The sequence below is a fragment of the Bos mutus genome, chromosome 2, assembly GCF_027580195.1.
Source record: "Bos mutus isolate GX-2022 chromosome 2, NWIPB_WYAK_1.1, whole genome shotgun sequence".
Taxonomy (NCBI): domain Eukaryota; kingdom Metazoa; phylum Chordata; class Mammalia; order Artiodactyla; family Bovidae; genus Bos; species Bos mutus.
In genome coordinates this window covers 97,545,918-97,564,869 of record NC_091618.1, presented here as the reverse complement: position 1 = coordinate 97,564,869, position 18,952 = coordinate 97,545,918, and positions in this window count along the sequence as shown.

The following is an 18,952-nucleotide window of genomic DNA, read 5'->3' as shown; positions in this document are numbered from 1 at the left end:
ACAGCATGAACTCCTATCTGGAGCCTCACAATCTCCGCCTCATCAATCACCAGGCATTTCTCAGCCTGGGCTCCATAGTGCAGGCTCCCTTGAAGCCTCAGACACATGACAGATCTCAGCTCTTCTCCGCAAGGACATGGACTCTATTTCCACTCCTTGCTCTCCTTTTCAGGATCTCCGCTACTACAGGCCCTCTGCTCAGTCACATCCCCTCTGAGGTCTTTGGATGCTAAGCTGGTTTGGAAAAGAAGACACTTGATTGTCAAGTCAGGCTCCCAGCACATCTTAGAAATTACTGACATCTGCTGGACAGTCAGTAGGATCTGAGCAGAAACCTTTGCTCTATGTGTGATGGTCCCAAGATATTGGTTTCTAGACTGGGGTAGGCATGGAGAGCTTGCCACGCCCTGCAGAGTTCTGTGTTTCTCCCCACAGAGAACAAACTTCAGACTCTCCAGCCAACTTCAAAGACAAAGGCCGGAATGGTGAAAATGAATGCAAGATCAGCAGGCAGAACAGGGCACATTAAGAGGGCTGGAATTGGTAATCATGATCAAACTCTGCATTCCTGTGTTTTTTTTTTTTTCCTTCTCCTGGAGAGACTGAACATAAAGCTGGGTTCCAAAGCATCAATTTCAGGATATAGACTCTTATCATGGGCTCTGGGTTTCCAGAGCTAGGAGATGCTTGACTGGGTCTGTTTTGTGCATGTTAAGTTGCTTCTGTTGTGTCTGACTCTTTGCAACCCTATGGACCATAGCCTGCCAGGCTCTTCTGTCCATTAGGATTCTCCAGGCTAGAATACTAGAGTGAGTTGTCATACCCTCCTCCACAGGATCTTCTCAATCAGGGATTGAACCCACATTTCTTATGTCTCCTGTACTGGCAAGCGGGTTATTTACCACTAGTGCCATCTGGGTCTGTGTTGGGCCAGGGCAAATCATGAAGAAAGTAAGTGTGGCCCTTGTTACTCTGCTCTTTCAATTCAGAGCATCTAATTGTCACTGGCTGCCTTTGCCAGCCTCTGATGCTTTCAGGGCAGCGCACTCCTCCTGTCAAGGAGAAATGAACCAATAGACTAATTTATTCCATCCTGGTGAAACTGCATTTTTAAAGAGAACCTCAGGGTGAGATTTATGCTAAAATCCAGTGACTCTATCCTGACGGCATCATTTTAGATCTCAGCATAGGCTAATGTGGGGTTTCTGAGACCCCTCAGATGAGACCATGGAGAGCAGGCATCTGCAGGCAGCTCTGGTACCATGCAAGGCTGTTATTGCTGCCATCTTGACCAAGGGGTCACTCCACAAGGAGACCATCTATTGGGCTGCCCCTGCCCTAGCTTCTTCCCCTTCTCTCAGGAAATAGGAGGAACACTGCCTGGCTAGCTGGCTGACTGCTCACAGGCTCACTGGAAGGTCCCTTTGGGAAAAGCTGCCTTTCAGCACTCCCTGTTGGAACCACCTCTCCCCTCTGAGGTAGTGGGTTACAGAAGCCCAGAGTCTTGTCTGGGCTTCGCTCCCAAGATGCCCAGTTCAATGCAGAAAGACAGAACAGCTGAGTATGTGCCTCTGAGGAGGCAGGGAGGCCTGTAGCCGGTCTGCAGCCAGTGCTGAGAAGGGGGCCTCCTTGAGCTTCACCCCTCCTACCAGGCATACAGCCTGCCAGGCCAACCTCACAAACCACACACAGGAAATACCAACCACAAAGGCCCCCCAACTTGGGGGCCTCCTCTCATTTCCAAAATGCTTCAGGTCAGAATTTAAGGAGAGCTCTGAAATTTGAGTTCTAATAGCTGGGTGTTGCCTACACTTGTTCTAAATGACCTCTGGCCTCCTCGGGGTAATTATACAGCGGGCTTTGAGGGTTTAGGGGTGGATAGGCTCATACTGGCAAATGCCAAAAGAATGTACTATTTCCCTTAAAAGCCTGTTAGGGCTAGATCCTCCAGTGATGAAAGAGGTCAGGAAAATGCCATGAAATTACTGTCTACCCTAGCATTTGGCCACCCTGAGGTGCAGCACAAAGAGGCCAGCACTGTCTGTCAAATATGAAAGGCATTGCTATTTAGCAATCCAAGTACCAGCAGAGGATTTATTTCAATGACTTGGGTTCAAGAATTCTCAGGATCTGGTCTTTATGGTGTCTCTAATCTTCTCAAGGACCCCTCATCTCACAAATCCTCCTCTCTATCCTAGGCAGGCTCATTGTTCTAGTACAATTGTTTGTTCGTGGTGTCGTTCCTGTAGCCCCAGATGCACCCCTGTAATCTCCTTCACCACTGAGTCCCTGCCACATTTCAGCTCCCACCCCACATCCCACATGCTTATGAAGCCTTTCTCATCTATTGCCTTCCTCCCCACCCACTCTGCCTGCAATGCGGGAGACCTGGGTTTGAGCCCTGAGTTGAGAAGATCCCTGGAGAAGGGAAGGACTATCCACTCCTGCATTCAGGCCTGGAGAATCCCATGGACTACACAGTCCATGGGTGTCACAGAGAGTCAGACTTTCAGTTTCACCACCCACTCCCTCGTCTGTTTCATCTATCAGTACGCTGTTACTTACATATTTATGAAGGCGCCTTTCCTTGTGGAAGGCAGTAGATTCTTTGTTGTAAATCTCTCTGTATCATCAGCTCAAATGCAGAATCTTTCACTGCAAGTTACCCTGGGAGAAATCCCCAATACAGCATCCCTGAAAGATGCTCATCTCCATCTCCTTGTGAACATGTCTGGGGTCAGGATGCTTGTGACTTCTAATACCAAATAGCTCTAAGTTCTACTAAGTTCTTCCTTTTACAAAGCCAAACTGAGCCATATCTGGTCCCAATTCTGCATTATGAGCAGCTGCGAGCTCTCAATTTTTAAGTATGGGTTCTCTTCTCCATACCAGAGAGCTGCAGTAATTTTGCCTGTTCTTCATTTATTGTAGTTTCCAGATCCTGCATCGTCCCAGCAGTTCTCTTTCTGGGAACTTCTTGGTTTCCAGTATCACCCATGCAGTGTGCTTCCCAGAACTGAATGCAATATTCAGCTATGGATGATGTGCAAGCTGGGTGATGAGGACAAAGCACAGAGGGGGAGGCACATGAGGGAGGTGTTTTGATGATAACTGTGATGATTATGATCATGATCAGATTCTAATGATCTTTGCTTGAAACAAGAGGGAAATGCTTTTTTAAAAAAGAAAGCCGGATATGGCAGCCTGGTTAGGAGGAGAATTTGGGGGAGAATGGTTACGTGTATACAAATGTATGGCTGAGTCCCTTTGCTGTACACCTGAAACTATCACAATATTGTTAATTGGCTCGGATATAAATTAAAAGTTTTAAAAAATAAAATTTAATTTAAAAAGAAAGATGGCAGCATTTCCCTGATGTTCCAGTGGTTAAGACTCCGCGCTTCTCCTGCAGAGGACGCACATTCAATCCCTGGTCAGGGAAGTTCTGCATGCTGTGTAGTGCAGCGAAAAAAGAAAAAGTAAGTATTTTACCCAACCAAGGCATTACAGTTTTAAATAAAACCCAAAGTGTAGGAATTAGAAACACCTGGATTGCCGCAGATATGAAATCTATTTTCTCAATTTTATCTCATAGGTTTCTGATGGCATAGTTGCAGTTCATGTGAGTTCTATAAAGAAGTTCATGTAACTGGTTCTCCAGCTATAAAAGGTGCCAAACCAAAATGTAAGTAGAGAAAGTTGGAGGGTGAAGGGTGTCAAAGCTCTAAGCCTCCCAACCTGGCACTGGCTGACTCTTCAGATTCTTGTTAGAAAACAGCTGTGTCACCTAACTGGCTTCAGTGGTCCTGAAGGTGCTCCAGCACCCCTGGGTCCCCATTCCTGCGCTCCACACCCATCCCTAAGCCTGCCCCTGGCACCTCACAGTTTCTGCAGTTCCTTTGAAGTACCAAGTCAGGAGAACAGGGTCATCACATTTAAAAGTAAGGTCACTGGGAATACATGACTTCCATTTCCATAAGATGCTCAACATACTAAGTCATATCTTACTTTAGGGCTTGGGAGGCCAGATGGATCTGCTTTGGTTCTTAAGGGCCTTTTGTGTATCTATATGGCCTTAAGTAAATATATTCTCCTCCTTTAACCTTGAGTTTACTCCAAAATCTATGAAGCTAAAAATCTACAGCTAATGGAGGAGGGAAACCTAATTTCCTTTTTTCGGGAAATCCAAAGAAATCAGATGATCTCCCTAATCACTTCAGTCACACTAATCTTTGTTTCTTTTTACTTCCGAGGTGTTTATTTTCTGAACCGTTTATTAAAAGCGTTCTCTGTCTTTTTACTTTTATTTTCATAAAGAAAAGGAGTAATCAACTCTAGAAGGAAATACATCTAAGTCCCTCAGAAAGGTTAAGGGATTTGCCTAAAGCTGAGGAGCTGGTTAGTATAGTAGCATGCCTTATCCATCCCCAGCTAGATGTTAAGCTCCCAAGAAGCCAGAAGAGACCAGGTTGACACATCCTTCTTTCCAGATGCACCCAGTGGCTGGCTTTTGATAAAGGTACCCCAGGCCACCTTTTTAATCCCAAACTGAGTTAAGGCTTGGGTCTAGGACTGAGACTGCTCAGAGCCCTTGATGGAAAGGCAGTGCCCCTGGGCCATGCGGTATAGACCTGAGAGTTTTGGTTGCAGAAACCCTGGTAGTCATCTAATCATCTTTAGGATCTGCTCATCTCCATCATCTCGTACTCCATGCATAGTGGTATTTTGCAAGCTGGGCTTAGGATAAAGCAGACATAACTCACAGGCTAATGGTTTGATCTATCACCTGGAGTTTCAATGTGTTTTCTGCCCCAAAAAGTAGCTGGGGGACCCTGCATTCTCCTAGCCTTAATCCCAGGTGCTATAAAACTACACAGAACAGAAATCCATATGATTATAACATATGCCTGGAAATAGTGTTAGTCAGTCACTCCGTCATGTCTGACTCTTGGCAACCCCATAGAAGGGGTTGTCTGCCAGCCTCATCTGTCCATGGAGTTCTCCAGGTAAGAATACTGGAGTGGGTTGCATTCCCTTCTCCAGGGGATCTTCCTGACCCAGGGATCAAATCCAGGTCTCCTGAATTGCAAGCAGATTCTTTACCATCTGAGCCACAAGGGAAGCCCTATAAGCTGACCCCAAATACAAGATGAATTTTTATAAAAAGAGTCAAAGGATACTTTTTGGCCAATTTAAATATATCAACTTTTAGGGCTACAGATGAAATATTCAAATGACTGCTCATAATATTTAATTTGTACATATTGATATTAAAAGTCATGTATTTATATATTAAATGAAATAATGCTTAATTTAGAATTTTTTCATATTCAGTCATTTGAATATGAGTCATCTGCTCATATTCAGTCTCCACCTAAATATTTCATCTTCATTATCTCCTTCAACATAATGGCCAATTTTGTTTTATCTTGTACTAAGTTGTCCAGAGCACATCTTTATGCTTCATTGTTTGACAAGACAGCAATTTGAAAAATCATGTCTGATGATGTCGCTGAAAAATGCCTTTCAAACCATGAGCTTTCATAACAATAGGAGCTTCCATTTATCCTACGGGTTGACAGCCCAACCACTCACCTTTCTTCTTTTTTAAGTGCTTGCAAAACTCAACAACTAAAATTTTGAGTGACTACCTCGGGAATAATTTCTAAATGTACATCAAGATTCTATGCCTCCTTTTAAAAGGATATCCTTTCCATTAGCTGACCTCTATAAAAATGCAAAACTAGCAGTGATTGAATTGTCTCAGGACTTTTTAAATTGTATTTTACTGTTAAAGTAAATCAGAACTTAACCTAAAATATGAAAAATTCCATGAGCCTTTGAATAATATCTATATCTGCATCTTCTTCCTTTCTGTGAAATACCTTGCCTAAAAGTAAGGAGGTCCAAGTTTATATCTGTTTTCCTGAAGTAATTATTAATAGTGCCTCCTTTAGTCTCAAAAGTGTCCCAGTTTGGACAATTATATAGTTACTGTACTTACAGTGAAAGTGAAAGTGAAGTCGCTCAGTCGTGTCCGACTCTTTGCGACCCCGTGGACTGTAGCCCACCAGGCTCTTCCGTCCTTGGGATTCTCCAGACAAGAGTACTAGAGTGGGTTGCCATTTCCTTCTCCAGGAGATCTTCCCAACCCAGGGATTGAACCCAGGTCTCCTGCATTGCAGGCAGACGCTTTAACCGCTGAGCTACCAGAGGAGTATATATTACTCTATACCGTAATTCTGTGACTGTGCCAAGACATCCAACACATTGGCCATTCAGCAACTTTCCTGTGAGACTAACATCTGCATGGATACCAGACAGAACCAAGGGCGCACTAGTTGGAAATGAAAGAAATGCAGCTAATAATCTAAAGTGATATGAAAATGTCTAAGATTCTGGTAATCTGACAACAGTCAACACAGCATCTGCTTCTAGAGGAAACATTTCTTTGAAATAATTCTTTTTTTTAATAAAATCCAATAATAATTAGAGAATAGCTCAATTGATCTGAGAATAGTGCATTTCATTTATTATTAAACAAAATATTTAGTTTAACATTTCTAAATAGGTGGAGGGAAATTGTCTTTATTTCTTATTTTACAGTTTGACCATTCATACTTACAAAGACAGCTCGTTTAAGGAAAGTTCATGTCTTCCTCAGTGTCTTGCATGTGAGTGTGAAGTGTGTGATGAGGGGTGTAGAAACAGGCAGAGTGGCTCCTGAAAGTTCTGGGCTCACAGGGCTCACATCAGAATTCTGGCCCCTGTGCCAGCCTGCCAGCCTTCCTTGGGCTACTGCCTGTAGGCTTCCAGGTGGTGCAGGGGGGTGATGCAGAAGACGTGGGTTCAATCCCTGGGTAGGGAAGATCCCCTGGAGGAGGAAATGGCAACCCACTCCAGTATTCTTGCCAGGGAAATTCCATAGACAGAGGAGCCTGATGGGCTATCGTTTATGGGGCCTCAAAAAGGCAGACACGACTGAATGACTGAGCATACACACACACTGCCTGTACAGTACTGATGGATATGCAGAGACTAAAGAGGACATCATGAAAAAGTTCATGCAAATCCACTCCCACTCATCAGAAAATCACTCTGAACACTACCACCACCCCCATATTGTAAATCAGAAACTTCATCTTCAAACATGAAGTCTGCCATGCAAGGTAAAAACTAACAAAGACTCAAAAAATTGCTTCTTATAATTAACATCCTCTATGTTTCTCCATTTCGCCTCTGAGCTGACTGCCTGAGTGTAAGGAAATCAACCCAGGTCAATGAGACATGTACCCCAAAGACAAGGCATTTCTCATACTGCATGTGGGATAAGGTTTTCATTTAAAGGTCACTAAATGAACTGCTTGCCTTTGTATCACCTACTGTATTTTACTTTAAGTATGGCCCAGAAGTCTCACAAGAGTTGGAAAGACTTTTTTCAATTTTAATTTTTAATTGGAGGATAATTGCTTTACAATGTTGTGTTTGGTTTCTGCCATACAACAACATGAATCAGACATAGGTATACATATGCCCCCTCCTTCTTGAACCTCCCTCCCACTTCCCACCCCATCCCTCTAGGTTGTCACAGAGTACCTAATTTGAGCTCCCTGCATCATACAGCAAATTCCCACTGACTATTTTACATATGGTAACATATATGTTCCAGTGTTACTCTTTCAGTTCATCCCTCCCTTTCCGCCCCCCAACTGTGTCCACAAGTCTTATGTCCGAATCTCTATTTCTGCTCTGCAAATAGGTTCTTTCTGTGTGCCTAGTGTTGAGTAGCTCATCTCCCTGGATCCATGAATAATGCGATCGAAGAGGGTCTTGCCAAGGCAGGGGGTGTCTCTTAGATATCCCCTCTCCTCAGCCATTTGAGCATCTCCTCCAGCTGCCTAGCAGCACAGGGAAGGTTCTTCTGGGCTACAGTCCTGGAGACACACTAGATCTGTGTAGAGAACTGCTATCCTCTCTGCAGACAACCACTATCCTCTCTTGTCTGATTTCCCCTGAACCAAAGGATGGCTGTCCCTCAAAACAAGCAGGACCTTGCGGCTTTCCCCTGGCCCCACCCTGGGGGAATAAGAGAAAAGAGAAAAGAGAAAAAGATTTTCTTTCTTTCCTGCACTCTACAAACTTCTAAGACAATGGCATTCTCAGCTCTTCCTCTTTGAAAGAGTTTTCTTTCTCCTACCATTTCCTATCCTGACCAAGGGCACAATGGAAGAAACAGGGAGAAGCAGGGGCAGGATGTGAAGCCAGCTTTCCCCTGTGCCCTTAGAGAGTGAGGATGTGACCTGTACCTCTCTACAGCCCCTCCTACTAACCTCCTCCAACGCACTGTTCGTTCACTGAATTGTATGTTCTCAGTGTGAGGCTCTGGCCTGCGGCTGCTCCCACACCAAATGTGGAAGATCCCCTGGAGAAGGGAATGGCAACCTACTCCAGTATTCTTGCCTTAAGGATTCCATGGACAGAGGAGCCTGGTGGGCTACCTTCCATGGAGTCGCAGAGTCAGACACGACTGAGACTGACACTTTCACTAGAACAGATCAAGCCAATTGTGTACAGATGTGTACAAATACAGCCCAAAGACCACACTGTCCCCTGCACTCTCTGCTGGCCTGAGGTTCTTGGGTCTTTGCAGCCTGTCCCTGTGGAATTGTGCCTTGACCTCACTGTAAGCCCAGTTGCTAGCCTCTCTGTCCCTGGGATCCCAGGCTCACAGTGACCTTGGCAGTGACTTGGCCTTCCAGTGGTCCAAGGCGGTGCTGCACAGTTGAGGCTGAGCTGTGGTGATCCCAAGGCCTCTGCTTTCAGCCCACTGGCTTCCTCACCTGCTACTGCTCCTCCTGGGGAACTCACTAGAATGGCTGGGAGCAAGGCTCAGGTCCACACAAGCCATGCCACAGTTTGGCTCTTCTTTTTGATTCAGCTTGGCTCTTATTTTCTGATGTTAGTATATTCACCCAGAGCTTTTTTCTTCTTTCTTCCTTCCTTCATTTCTTTCCTTCTTCCCTTTCTCTCTTCCTCTCTCTCTTGCCCCACTCCCTGTCTTTCATTTTCTGATCTTGACTACAGACCAGTGAAAAGGAAGTTTTACCAGATGATGCTTTTTTTTTTTCTGATGACCAAAGTGCATCTGCTACTTCTCAAGAAAACCAGCTTCCCAGAAGGCTTTTAAGACACTTTCTTTGAGTGACATTTTTCATTTTGCAAGGACCACAGCCTTTTCTCAAATAGATTTTTATCTTTTTTCTGGGGTCTGATGTGGAAATCTCACTAAATTTCCCCATTTAGAGCATGTCAGTATTTGAGTGAAATGCAAGTTTGAAGTCTCACCGGTTAAATCATATCTACTTGCATCCTTTTAAAATTAATACACACTTTTAAAATTAATGATGTGTTTAATATTGAAAGTAAGCTAAAACCGGATGACAGAAGAGCATTTCAAATAGATGCAGAAGATCGCCACCTCGTGGCCACTGTGAAATCTGCCACTTAGACTTCTGCTGGGTTTTCCCAAGGTTGGGGCCTTGCTGCTAATTAAATTAAACGACTTCTAATAAGATGCATGCAGTTATGTTTCCCATGCAGTTCATATCCCAGTCTTCTCTTCTGAAGGTCTACTTGAGGAGATTTCCTGACAGTGTGGGGAAAGACAGCTGTTCTAAGTGGCTTCAGTGGGTTAGTTGAAGGAAACCTTGTGACTCCTTAAACTGTGTTTTGGTCAAGAGGGGAAACAACTTCCTGGGAGCCCAGATTTTTGTTTTACTCAAACCCGATGTGCTATTACTCTTATGTTCTTCCAAATGTGCTCCAACGGGATACATTCATCAGCATCTTTGAGGAAGATATTTAGAAGCCAGGTTTAGGGTTTCCCTACCGTAAGACCTAAGGATTAGAACATACCAGAATGGATTCTGGAATTTGCATTTTATCTTCATGAAAATATATATATATATAATACATATAATAAATATGAATATATATAATACATATGATATATATGAATATAAAATATGAATATATATATATATAAAGATGCAAAATATACTTCTCTTCATAATATCATGTATGAAACGAGTCGCCAGTCCAGGTTCGATGCACGGTACTGGATGCTTGGGGCTGGTGCACTGGGACGACCCAGGGGGAGGGTAGGGGAGGCAGGAGGGAGGAGGGTTCAGGATGGGGAACGCGGGTATACCTGTGGCAGATTCATTTCGATATTTGGCAAAACTAATACAATATTGTAAAGTTTAAAAATAAAATAAAATTTAAAAAAATTAAAAAATGTCCATATCAGGGGAGAATGGAGAAAGGGATAGCTAGGGAGTTTGGAATGGACATGTACACACTGCTATATTTAAAATGGATAACCAGTAAGGCCCTACTGTATAGCACAGGGAACTTTGCTCAGTGTTACGTGGTAGCCTGGATGGGAGGGGAATTTGGGGGACAGTGGATACATATGTATGTGTAGCTGAGTCCCTTTGCTGTCCACTTGAAACTATCATGACATTGTTAATTGGTTATACCCCAATAGGAACTATAAAGTTTTGTTTTTTTTTAAAGAAAGACAAGAATAAATACCACTAAAAAAAAAAAAAAAGATTTAGAAGCCACTGATTTAGGAAAGGTCATCCTTTTACACTTCATTGACTCCATTTGAAAAAAATAACTTAGTGATCTTATGATGTGGCTTCCATTTATTGGATTGTGAGGACCCTTTTGTAAGGAAATGTATACAGATCCCATGACTCTTTGGAGATCAATATGTTTTCTAATTATAAGAAATGATAATGATCTGATTTAACCTTATTTCAATTATGTTCAGAACAGATAAAAATCCTTTCTAGAGATTATTATTGTAAGACATTTTTACTGAAATAGAGACCTTACCCTCTGTTTTTCTTTTGGTGTGTACTCATGCATTACCTTTTTTTTTCCTCGGCATTTCAGATCTTCCCCTAGCAGGTATCGAGCCAGTGCCCCCTGCATTTAACTACTGGACCACCAGGGGAGTCCTATGCATTACCTTTCTATGCCAATAGCATGACACTAGCTCTCCCCTTTTTTCCATCAGGGAGAAAAATCTATTTCTACTAAGAGTTAGTAGAAAGAAGTGATAAAATAAAATCTAAAAACTTAAATCCCAAAGCCAAACTTAAAAAAAAAAAAACTATCTAAATTTCTCAGTGGAAAATTACAGTGGAAGGTGAGATGCTAAAATTAAAATCACAAAAGAAGGAAAATAACTACTGACCTTGCTGTGAACTTGAATCCAAGCATGTAGGGCACATACAACCTCTCCACTGTGTTTTATCCTCTTCCATTAGACGTATGACCATTTTAAGCTTTCACTGGTTTGGTCAAGACACTGTTGCTGCTGCTGCTGCTAAGTCACTTCAGTCGTGTCTGACTCTATGCTCCCCCATAGACGGCAGCCCACCAGGCTCCCCGTCCCTGGGATTCTCCAGGCAAGAACACTGGAGTGGGGTGCCATTTCCTTCTCCAATGCATGAAAGTGAAAAGTGAAAGTGAAAGTGAAGTCGTGTCCGACTCTTACCGACCTGGTGGGCCGCTCCTCCACCCATGGGATTTTCCAGGTAAGAGTACTGGAGTGGGTTGGCATTGCCTTCTCTGGGTCAAGACACTGTTCCCAGTCTTATCTGTTGACATCATATAGGATCTTAACCCTTCCTTGTTTACAAAGGGTTTCCTACAATCTCTAGTAAGAAAACATCAAAGTGGTGACCAGCAGACATGCACTTGGGTAGACTGACTCCATGTTTAAAAAAAAAAAATATATATATATGTATATATATGTAGAGAGAGAGAGAGACACTTAAAAACCAGAAAGCTTCATTTAAAAATTTGGAACTTGGCTTTTCTAAGAAAATAAAAATATTTAGCACTGCAAGGCTCATATTGCCGCACAGGAACAACTGTTCTTAACCTAAATCTATGGAATCCCTGTATTTTCATGTAATTAATTTTATAATCTCATGTATTTCACTTCATTAAAAATATCATCCTGAGATGGGATCCAGAGGCTTCACCAGGCTGCCAAAGGGGCCCAATAAACATTAAGACCTCCAAGCCTCGAGCCAAGCAGCATCTCTCCCCTTTACCTGCATAAGTGGTCACCATCCTCATCACTCTTTCCTTGCTCTGAGACTGTTCATGTGTTTCCATTTTCCACTGTATTGATGCTTTTCTAAGAACGGTGAAATATCTCCCTGTAATCATATCTCTTTTAAAAGTTGGAAAAATATAAATGAACCAAGACGATCATGGAATTCTTATACTAGGCTGTCCCACTTATTTATGCTGCCTCAATGATCTCTGCCCACAAGGGTTAAATTCAACACCTCAGAACCTCGGTATAACACCAGGTTGCCACCTGCAAACAGACAATTCTGGCATGTGCCACCCAAACTTCAGCCCTGCGCCTGGAGTCCTCATTCTGCTCCATTGGACTCCCCTAAATCTCCAGACATAACTCTCTGCTGCATCCTCCCTTCTTCCTGGGATATCAGGGTGTGTGAGTGCGAGGCTGTTTAGAACTTGTTTGGGGGTGTCAACACTACAGTCTCCCAGGGAACTCTGAGAAGAGTTTCTGTTTCTCCCTTTCAGCAAAGGAACAGAGATGCCCCCTCAAGCCTCTCATCCAGTCTCTGGACTTGAGGGAACACAGAGCGGGTCCTAATAATGCCCACAATTGTCATCCTCAAGGTGTTTTACTCAGCTCTCTCCCTAGACCTCATCTGAGGGGATCCTTATACCAACCCATCTGAGAAAAGGAATGAGCCCCTACTTTGCAAAGGAGGACCACTGAGGTTCAAAGAGAGTGAGGTGCAGTGTCAGGAGAGCACAAACTTCCTGAATCTGAATCTATATATATACCCAGAGGGGAGAACAAAACACACATTTTGAGGAGAAAGTGACTTTTGGAAATTCCACAGCAAGGGTTTAACAAGTTTTGTTTAAACTGGATGCATTAATGTTTCAGAGAGTCTAGACATTTCAAGTGAATCTGTTTTCTCCCAAACAGCCATCTTAGCTTTATGCTAATCACAGAGGGGAGATAACTTATAAGGGAGCTGGGCTTTTTATTTCTTATGTCAGTAAAATGTATTTTATTACACTTTTAAAAACTATAGAGAATTCCCTGTTGGTCCAGTGGCTAGGTCTGAGCTTCCACAGCTGGGGACCCAGTTCAGTCCCTGGCTGGGAAACTAAGATCCCACAGGCCATATCGCATAGCCAGATAAAAAATAAAAATTATAATACAGTGACATTGACTTTTTTGAGTATATAGTTCTATGAATGTTAACATATGTGTAGATTTGGGTAACCACCTTCAGAATACAGATCCATCACTCCAATAAGCTCCTTAATGCTTGCCCTTTGAAATAGTTTTAAAAATAGTTACATGATAGGGATATTTGTAAAATGAAGTATGCATTTTATTTGTAGGAAAGAATTTCTGTATGTAGGTGTGTGTGTTTGTGTCTTAAAGGATTTGATTTCCTTCCACTTGGGAGGATTTTAAATTGTTGAAAAATATCCAGCACAGGCCATTGTTGAAGAGCGTTTTCAACAATTTTTTAAAGGAAATGATGTTTTGACTGTTTTCAAATTTTGACAGAAGACATTAGAGCCACCCTGTGAACCAAGGGGTGAGGCCTAAAGTGGCCCCAGGAAGGAGACCCAAGAGCATCCCCCAGAGTCCCCATCAACCAGCCAGGACCTTTGAGGCTGCCAGATCCCAGCTCCCTCCCTGTACCAGATCCTGGCAACTCTCCAGTAGCTCCTCTCTCCACCCCCTCATCCCACCTACTTGCCTCTTCCTTGTCTTTGCTACTCTTCTCTGATTTTCTATCTCCCAGTCCTCCAGTGAGTAATACAGGAATTAAGAGTCTATTGACAAAAGAGAAAGGATTTCCTTTTTACCTCCCGCTAAAACTGTACCCTCTATAGACTTCCTGTTCACTTAACATTGCCTGAAATAAAAGGGCGTTTGTCTGCAGTGCCCACCTGCTCTCCTGAGAGACTAAGCGGTGTGCTTCCCCCAAAGCCACATAGGAAGCAACCAAATCCAAATCTTCCGTACTTGTGGCCACTAAACTCAGCTGGCTGGATCCCCACTTGGCTTCTTCTCTTAACAAGAGAACTGAGGCTGGAAGTTAAGACAGAAAAGACAAGGGAAGAGCGACTGAACACAGATATAAAAGAAACTGATGCTCACACGGTAGAGTTCTACTGGGGAAAAAAGACGCATCGCCACGTGCCCTGCCTTCCATAAACACTGAAACAGAGACTATTAGTTGTAACAAGACCTCTGAATTCAGTAAACAATTGCATTCTTACTAAATAACTGTGGGAGTAGATATTTTCTGAGAGGTCACAGACAGTAGAACTGTTAATCCTTGACTTAGACTACTGTCCTTTGGATAATGCTTAATATGGCACTGCATAAAAGAAACTGTTTACTAAGTGCCTTTTGTCAACTAGGATACAGTGTACTTATTAGAGGTGACTTCAGTGCGAACGGTGACTTCAGTGCGAACGAGAAGAAATAAATAGATGAACTGGTTTCTCATTTTTTAAACACTATTGTCGTATTCAAACAAGGTTGAACATATTGTGGTTAAGCTGAAGGCCATATTGTGTGTGTATGTACTTGATGTGTGTGTGTGTGTGTGTGTTAGACTACAACTATTGTCAAAGAATGTAAGCTTAAAAAGAAGAAACAAAGAACGGTAGAAAATAAATTGTCCTTCACTAAGATGTATGGGAGCTTGATATAATCAGAGAACCATAACTCAATGATGAGACAGGCAATAAATAAAAAGTACTTGAGTACCTTAATTAGTTTTTGGACTTAAAATGAGTTCTCTGTATATGGGAACAAACTCATCCCCCAGGCCTAAGTCAGCTTTTGTATGTCAAAAACAACAACTCTAAACCAGGTGTTGGGGGTATGAACTTTTCACTATTTCAACACTCAGGTATACAAATATTTGACTTTCTCTAAGTTTCTATAATAAATGGTATTAGGTTTTGAATTCTTGTTTCACCTGGATGGCAGAAATTTTAAGTTTTCCCATTTGAAGTACAATTCAGTCATTTCTGGAGTTAAAATCAGTATGTTTTGGGTAAATGGACAATTCAAGATACTTTCCAATTCCTGCTTCCATCCAGGAAAGATGTGAGTACCAGGAAAGCTTATGTATTGTCTAGAGAGGTGAATTTAATAGCTTAAATATGTTGTTCTATTATTCATAAGGTACTTCTGGGTCACCTTTACTATAAAAGTGGAGAATATTTTAAAAATAAAGTTAGGGCATAGTACATAAAAGTTTTACAACTCACTTAAAATCTTAGAAGAGCTGTATATTTCAAGATGAAGATTTAAACTCTGGTTATTTAGCAGGGTCTTGGGAGGCAGGAATTGCTGTGTCAACTAATGTTGTGCTCCATATTTCATTACTGCCTTTATGTTTTTTTAAATACCTCAAGAATAAAGTTTATTCAAAATGTCACACTTAGCCAGCAGCACATTATGTCCATAGAATATACTGGTACCATTGCCATTACTCTTATTTATAACAGGAGATTAGTTATGGACTCTCTGCCATGGTCTCTTGGCTTATTAACATACTGCACACAAAAAGTATAATGAATGGCCCCATAATGAGCAGTTACAAAGTCTGGTCACTCTTCCTTGGCTCTCCTTTTTGTGCAGAGGGGAAAATTGAAGAGGATTGGACTTACGCCTGAAATATCAACCACCTGACTGAGCTTGTGAGGTGAGGAGGGAAGGGGACCATCTCACTTAATTATTGAGAAATCTCTGGGCTCGCTCCAGGGTTAGAGATGAAGGCCAGCAATCAGCAAAGCTGCCTGAGCTAAACTCAAGTTCAAATTCCACAGGAAGAGGGCTTGGGTAATCAAGACCTAGACCCACAGCATTTGTTTGTCAAACTCAATTTGGAAAAATGAAATAGCAGAAATACACCAACAGTGTAGAAGTCCACAGTACTATCTGGTTTACAAGAATATTTTTTGCTTACATAGATCTCCTATCAACTTCTACACAAACCTACAGGTTACTCAGTAAATACCAAGGACACTAAGAGAGGATCTTAATGGGAAGACCTGAAAAAATCTTTTCTCAATTCTCATTTTTTAAAATGGATCTCTTAAAAAAAAAAAAAGTTTTTTTCTAATGACCATAATCAAGGTAAATTAAATGATGCTCAAAGAGTCCTTATAGGACTAGCAACACAATCCTGTTGCTAGACTGGGCTTCCTGCCTCCTGCAAATCAACTTGGCTAAGCATTCCAAGATACTCTATCACCATGCATGCATGCATGCTAAGTCACTTCAGTCACGTCCAAATCTTTGCGACCCTATTGACTGTAGCCCTCCAGTCTCCTCTGTCCATGGTATTCTCCAGGCAAGAATACTGGAGTGGGTTGCCATGCCCTCCTCCAGGAGATCTTCTGGACCCAGGGACTGAACCCGTGTCTCCTCCAGATCCTGCACTGCAGGTGGATTCTTTACCGCTGAGCCTCTAGGGAAACCCACTCCATTACCATACAACCCAATAATTCTTTTGGAATATAAGAATAATCTTCAAAAGAATCTGTGACCCAGCAGTTTCCTGGTAACCAAATTTCCCTAGGAAACTCAATGGTTTGGTTGTTTTGTTGTGTTGGGGTGGAAGGTGTGATAGAATTTGATCTGATCCTGCTTGGGGTGGGGGCTGCCTTCTGTGTCCACCAGTAGCAAATTATACAAGGCACATATCTTATGTTTCATTACTTAGTTTATACTATGCAGCAGCAATTTGCCAACTACAGCCCTGATGAAATATAGCTGTGCAGCAAAGGAAGCATTTATTATCAGAAACACATTTCTTTTCTGACATTAAGGGGGAGAAAAGGTCCAGATCAACTGTACTTTTAATAGGAGACGGAGTGCTGCTGGAAAACTGTTCAGGAAACTGTGGCTTTAGCTTGGATTGTGGGATGCCCATAACTAAACTTTACTACCTTCCAGCTTAAGCCACCGCTCCAGGGTCCGCTGCTGTTGGAATAACTCTGGGAAGGATTGCTAGATGGGGTTGTTCTAGGAGGCACAATCAGCCACTGATGGGCTCCCCTGCTTAACTTTCCTAATTGATTCCACCAGACCTTCATAGTAGACTAGCTGTTACCCTGACGCCTCCTCAGCTGTGGTCTGCCTCCTAAAGCCCGCATTGGCTTCAGAAATCGCTTGCTGTTTGGAAGCTGGGCCCTCAGAGCTGCAGTTCAGGCTTGACAAGCAGATGCGTAGTAAAGACTGCAGCCAAGTGCACAACACATTTTCCTCCATGGAGAGACTGCGTTAGAGACAGAACATTACTTAACAGTAGGTGGGCAATTCATTCCTAAATAGCTCAGTTCTTCCCCATCAGGGACCCTGCAGAAGCACACTCCCGCCGGCTGCGGGAGTAAGAGGTGGCTCCTGGAACTATTTGGAGCAGACAGTGGCTACAGAAGACAGTCTCTAGGGAACCCCCTGTCTGTGACTTACCTATGTAAGCAACATAAAATAAAACCCCTGGGCTTGGCTTCTGCACAAACAAGCGGCAAAAAACTTTCCTTCCCATGTGTGAGCTCATTTGCTGTTCGCCCTTCACAGCTCCCTTTACTGCTACTAAGAGCTGTTTTTGTCCAGATACAGAAGTGCCTAGGAGACTAATAGGCAAGCACCCTTCTCAGGAAATAAAGCTAATCTTATTGACTGCCTATTGCCACCTGTTTGAGAGCTGTGGCGCTGTGAACCCAGAAGCAGCAAAGAGCCCGTTAAGAAGCAGAGGAGAAAATGAGGCAATACTCAGATACACCAGAGGAAGAGAGAGTCCTGCTGATATTCGAATCCCTGCTTCAGCTCTCCCTGAGCTGACCACTTCTGTCCCTCTGGCCGTTTGGTTACCTTCCAGTTCTTAGCAAGCTAGTTTCAGTTGTGTTTCAGCCCCGTGAAACCAGAGACCTTGCCAGGGTAGGACCTAGCATTGCAAAGCCTTGTGTTAAAACAAGGATCATGGGAAATAGATGGGGAAACAGTGGAAACAGTGTCAGACTTTATTTTTCTGGGCTCCAAAATCACTGCAGATGGTGACTGCAGCCATGAAATTAAAAGACGCTTACTCCTTGGAAGGAAAGTTATGTCCAACCTAGATAGCATATTCAAAAGCAGTGACATTACTTTGCCAACAAAGGTTCATCTAGTCCAGGCTATGGTTTTTCCTGTGATCATGTATGGATGTGAGAGTTGGACTGTGAAGAAGGGTGAGCGTCGAAGAATTGATGCTTTTGAACTGTGGTGTTGGAGAAGACTCTTGAGAGTCCCTTGGACTGCAAGAAGATCCAACCAGTCCATTCTGAAGGCGATCAGCCCTGGGATTTCTTTGGAGGGAATGATGCTAAAGCTGAAACTCCAGTACTTTGGCCACCTCTTGCGAAGAGTTGACTGATTGGAAAAGACTCTGATGCTGGGAGGGATTGGGGGCGAGAGGAGAAGGGGACGACAGAGGATGAGATGGCTGGATGGCATCACTGACTCGATGGACATGAGTCTGGGTGAACTCCAGGAGTTCGTGATGGACAGGGAGGCCTGGCGTGCTGTGGTTCATGGGGTCGCAAAGAGTCGGACACGACTGAGCGACTGATCTGATCTGATCTGATCTGATAGAGATGCATAAGAAAGCCTCCCCAGTCTAACGAAGCAGACAGGTACAGGGTCAAATGTCTTCGCAGGTTAAGGAGGGAAATGATGGTGTTCTCTCTGAGGGATCATATTACCCTCCCTCTCAGCTTTGAACACAGCTCGCCCTTCACCCAATACTAATTCAGCACTTATTTACTGAATCCCTACCATGTATTCCCCTCT